Source organism: Oncorhynchus keta, unplaced genomic scaffold (assembly GCF_023373465.1).
Source record: "Oncorhynchus keta strain PuntledgeMale-10-30-2019 unplaced genomic scaffold, Oket_V2 Un_scaffold_1547_pilon_pilon, whole genome shotgun sequence".
NCBI classification, from domain to species: Eukaryota; Metazoa; Chordata; class Actinopteri; order Salmoniformes; family Salmonidae; genus Oncorhynchus; species Oncorhynchus keta.
Genome location: NW_026290801.1, coordinates 716,298 through 722,411, shown reverse-complemented (window position 1 = coordinate 722,411; position 6,114 = coordinate 716,298). Strand labels below are relative to the sequence as shown.

General features: G+C 33.0%; 1 long non-coding RNA gene across 1 annotated transcript; it reads right to left on the bottom strand.

The window, feature by feature from the left end:
* Positions 1 to 204: 204 nt before the first annotated feature.
* LOC127927596 (uncharacterized) lies at positions 205 to 1,422 on the bottom strand. Its single transcript, XR_008128114.1, has 3 exons — positions 1,095 to 1,422; positions 507 to 632; positions 205 to 380 (listed from the first exon to the last, which is right to left on the bottom strand). It is a non-coding gene; the product is annotated as an uncharacterized LOC127927596 (long non-coding RNA).
* Positions 1,423 to 6,114: the final 4,692 nt, after the last annotated feature.

Here is a 6,114-nt window from a genome sequence, read left to right as displayed (position 1 = left end):
ATAATAAACAGTAGTACAGGTTAGTTGAGGTAATCTGGGATGGGGTGAAGTGACTATAGATAATAAACAGTAGTACAGGTTAGTTGAGGTAATCTGGGATGGGGTGAAGTGACTATAGATAATAAACAGTAGTACAGGTTAGTTGAGGTAATCTGGGATGGGGTGAAGTGACTATAGATAATAAACAGTAGTACTGACTATGACTGGTCCACCTAGCTATCTGAAGATGAATGTACTGACTATGACTGGTCCACCTAGCTATCTGGAGATGAATGTACTGACTATGACTGGTCCACCTAGCTATCTGGAGATGAATGTACTGACTATGACTGGTCCACCTAGCTATCTGGAGATTAATGTACTGACTATGACTGGTCCACCTAGCTATCTGGAGATGAATGTACTGACTATGACTGGTCCACCTAGCTATCTGGAGATGAATGTACTGACTATGACTGGTCCACCTAGCTATCTGGAGATGAATGTACTGACTATGACTGGTCCACCTAGCTATCTGGAGATGAATGTCCTGACTATGACTGGTCCACCTAGCTATCTGAAGATGAATGTACTGACTATGACTGGTCCACCTAGCTATCTGGAGATTAATGTACTGACTATGACTGGTCCACCTAGCTATCTGAAGATGAATGTACTGACTATGACTGGTCCACCTAGCTATCTGGAGATGAATGTGCTGACTATGACTGGTCCACCTAGATATCTGTAGATGAATGTACTGACTATGACTGGTCCACCTAGCTATCTGGAGATTAATGTACTGACTATGACTGGTCCACCTAGCTATCTGGGGATGAATGTACTGACTATGACTGGTCCACCTAGCTATCTGAAGATGAATGTACTGACTATGACTGGTCCACCTAGATATCTGGAGATGAATGTACTGACTATGACTGGTCCACCTAGCTATCTGAAGATGAATGTACTGACTATGACTGGTCCACCTAGATATCTGGAGATGAATGTACTGACTATGACTGGTCCACCTAGCTATCTGAAGATGAATGTACTGACTATGACTGGTCCACCTAGATATCTGGAGATAAATGTACTGACTATGACTGGTCCACCTAGCTATCTGGAGATGAATGTACTGACTATGACTGGTCCACCTAGCTATCTGAAGATGAATGTACTGACTATGACTGGTCCACCTAGCTATCTGGAGATGAATGTACTGACTATGACTGGTCCACCTAGCTATCTGGAGATGAATGTACTGACTATGACTGGTCCACCTAGCTATCTGAAGATGAATGTACTGACTATGACTGGTCCACCTAGCTATCTGGAGATGAATGTACTGACTATGACTGGTCCACCTAGCTATCTGGAGATGAATGTCCTGACTATGACTGGTCCACCTAGCTATCTGAAGATGAATGTACTGACTATGACTGGTCCACCTAGCTATCTGGAGATGAATGTCCTGACTATGACTGGTCCACCTAGCTATCTGAAGATGAATGTACTGACTATGACTGGTCCACCCAGCTATCTGGAGATGAATGTCCTGACTATGACTGGTCCACCTAGCTATCTGGAGATGAATGTACTGACTATGACTGGTCCACCTAGCTATCTGGAGATGAATGTACTGACTATGACTGGTCCACCTAGCTATCTGGAGATGAATGTACTGACTATGACTGGTCCACCTAGCTATCTGGAGATGAATGTACTGACTATGACTGGTCCACCTAGCTATCTGAAGATGAATGTACTGACTATGACTGGTCCACCTAGCTATCTGGAGATGAATGTACTGACTATGACTGGTCCACCTAGCTATCTGGAGATGAATGTACTGACTATGACTGGTCCACCTAGCTATCTGGAGATGAATGTACCGACTAGAAGTTGTGTGGGATAAAAGCTAAATCACTCAAATGTAAACAGACTCTGAACAAACACAGTGACAGCAGGGAGATGAGACACTGCAGCCTCTCTAGATGTTTAATTCCTCTCTGCTCGTTTAGTTTTATCCACATTAGCGCCTGTCAATGGGAGCCGCGTCCGTGGAGACCCAGATTGTTGTCTTCCACGTTTTGTGTTTCCTGTAAAACACCATTAATAATGTAGAATTCTGTATTGTGAAGTGCTCTGTCATCCCGACAGACTGATGAGTTTATCAGTGCTCTCAGACTGATGAGTTTATCAGTGCTCTCAGAGATGCTTTGTCCAGTAGAATATTTTCTTCTCCAGACTTTGGAAGCGTTTTAATCTCTCAAAGCTAGATATTTTTTTGTGAAAATCATTAAGTCTTAAGGTTTAAATGAAGGGCATGTAGAAGACAACAATATCATTAGGGGGCCAAAGTGATCTTTTAAAACCTTACAAGCATTCTTACAAGCAGGGGCGGCAGGGTAGCCTAGTGGTTAGAGCGTTGGACTAGTAATCGGAAGGTTGCAAGTTCAAACCCCCGAGCTGACAAGGTACAAATCTGTCTGAACAGGCAGTTATAACCCACTGTTCCTAGGCCGTCATTGAAAATAAGAATTTGTTGTTAACTGACTTGCCTAGTTAAATAAAGATAAAATAAAATAAATATACACTACTGTTATATACTCTACTGTTATATACTCTACTGTTATATACTCTTATATTACTGTTATATACTCTACTGTTATATACACTACTGTTATATACTCTACTGGTTTATACTCTACTGTTATATACTCTACTGTTATATACTCTACTGTTATATACTCTACTGTTATATACTTACTGTTATACTCTACTGTTATATACTCTACTACTATATACACTACTGTATATACTCTACTGTTATATACTCTACTGTTATATACTTATATACTCTACTGTTATATACACTACTGGTATATACTCTACTATATACTCTACTGGTTATACATATACTGTTACTATACTCTACTGTTATATACTACTGTTATATACTCTACTGTTATATACTCTATATTACTGTTATATACTCTACTGTTATATACTCTACTGTTATATACTCTACTGTTATATACTCTACTGGTATATACTCTACTGTTATATACTCTACTGTTATATATACTGTTATATACTCTACTGTTATATACTCTACTGTTATATACTCTACTGGTTATATACTCTACTGATATACTCTACTGTTATATACTCTATAATAAGTTATATACTCTACTGTATATACTCTACTGTTATACACTGTTATATACTCTACTGTATATACTATATAGACTATTATAATACTGTATATACTCTACTGTATAGATATACTCTACTGGTATATACTCTAGACTATTATAATAAGGTAGTATAGATACAGCAGACTATTATAATAAGGTAGTATAGATACACTAGACTATTATAATAAGGTAGTATAGATACAGACTATTATAACAGGTAGTATAGATACAGACTATTATAATAAGGTAGTATAGATACAGACTATTATAATGAGGTAGTATAGATACAGACTATTATAATAAGGTAGTATAGATACAGACTATTATAATAAGGTAGTATAGATACAGACTATTATAATGAGGTAGTATAGATACAGACTATTATAATAAGGTAGTATAGATACAGACTATTATAATAAGGTAGTATAGAAACAGACTATTATAATGAGGTAGTATAGATACAGACTATTATAATAAGGTAGTATAGATACAGACTATTATAATGAGGTAGTATAGAAACAGACTATTATAATGAGGTAGTATAGATACAGACTATTATAATAAGGTAGTATAGATACAGACTATTATAATGAGGTAGTATAGATACAGACTATTATAATAAGGTAGTATAGATACAGACTATTATAATGAGGTAGTATAGATACAGACTATTATAATAAGGTAGTATAGATACAGACTATTATAATGAGGTAGTATAGATACAGACTATTATAATAAGGTAGTATAGATACAGACTATTATAATGAGGTAGTATAGATACAGACTATTATAATAAGGTAGTATAGTAGTATAGATACAGACTATTATAATGAGGTAGTATAGATACAGACTATTATAATAAGGTAGTATAGATACAGACTATTATAATGAGGTAGTATAGATACAGACTATTATAATGACTATTATATTATAATGGTAGTATAGATACAGACTATTATAATAAGGTAGTATAGATACAGACTATTATAATGAGGTAGTATAGATACAGACTATTATAATGAGGTAGTATAGAAACAGACTATTATAATGAGGTAGTATAGATACAGACTATTATAATAAGGTAGTATAGATACAGACTATTATAATGAGGTAGTATAGATACAGACTATTATAATAAGGTAGTATAGATACAGACTATTATAATAAGGTAGTATAGATACAGACTATTATAATAAGGTAGTATAGATACAGACTATTATAATGAGGTAGTATAGAAACAGACTATTATAATGAGGTAGTATAGATACAGACTATTATAATGAGGTAGTATAGATACAGACTATTATAATGAGGTAGTATAGATACAGACTATTATAATAAGGTAGTATAGATACAGACTATTATAATAAGGTAGTATAGATACAGACTATTATAATAAGGTAGTATAGATACAGACTATTATAATAAGGTAGTATAGATAGATACAGACTATTATAATAAGGTAGTATAGATACAGACTATTATAATGAGGTAGTATAGATACAGACTATTATAATAAGGTAGTATAGATACAGACTATTATAATGAGGTAGTATAGATACAGACTATTATAATGAGGTAGTATAGATACAGACTATTATAATGAGGTAGTATAGATACAGACTATTATAATAAGGTAGTATAGATACAGACTATTATAATAAGGTAGTATAGATACAGACTATTATAATAAGTATAGATACAGTATATAATAAGATATAGATACAGACTATTATAATAAGGTAGTATAGATACAGACTATTATAATGAGGTAGTATAGATACAGACTATTATAATAAGGTAGTATAGATACAGACTATTATAATAAGGTAGTATAGATACAGACTATTATAATGAGGTAGTATAGATACAGACTATTATAATGAGGTAGTATAGATACAGACTATTATAATAAGGTAGTATAGATACAGACTATTATAATGAGGTAGTATAGATACAGCAGACTATTATAATAAGGTAGTATAGATACAGACTATTATAATAAGGTAGTATAGATACAGACTATTATAATGAGGTAGTATAGATACAGACTATTATAATGAGGTAGTATAGAAACAGACTATTATAATGAGGTAGTATAGATACAGACTATTATAATGAGGTAGTATAGATACAGACTATTATAATAAGGTAGTATAGATACAGACTATTATAATAAGGTAGTATAGATACAGACTATTATAATGAGGTAGTATAGAAACAGACTATTATAATGAGGTAGTATAGATACAGACTATTATAATAAGGTAGTATAGATACAGACTATTATAATAAGGTAGTATAGATACAGACTATTATAATGAGGTAGTATAGATACAGACTATTATAATGAGGTAGTATAGATACAGACTATTATAATAAGGTAGTATAGATACAGACTATTATAATAAGGTAGTATAGATACAGACTATTATAATAAGGTAGTATAGATACAGACTATTATAATAAGGTAGTATAGATACAGACTATTATAATAAGGTAGTATAGATACAGACTATTATAATGAGGTAGTATAGATACAGACTATTATAATGAGGTAGTATAGATACAGACTATTATAATAAGGTACTATAGATACAGACTATTATAATAAGGTAGTATAGATACAGACATTATAATGAGACTATAATAAGACTATTATAATGGTAGTATAGATACAGACTATTATAATAAGGTAGTATAGATACAGACTATTATAATGAGGTAGTATAGATACAGGTAGTATAGATACAGACTATTATAATAAGGTAGTATAGATACAGACTATTATAATAAGGTAGTATAGATACAGACTATTATAATGAGGTAGTATAGATACAGACTATTATAATGAGGTAGTATAGATACAGACTATTATAATGAGGTAGTATAGATACAGACTATTATAATGAGGTAGTATAGATACAGACTA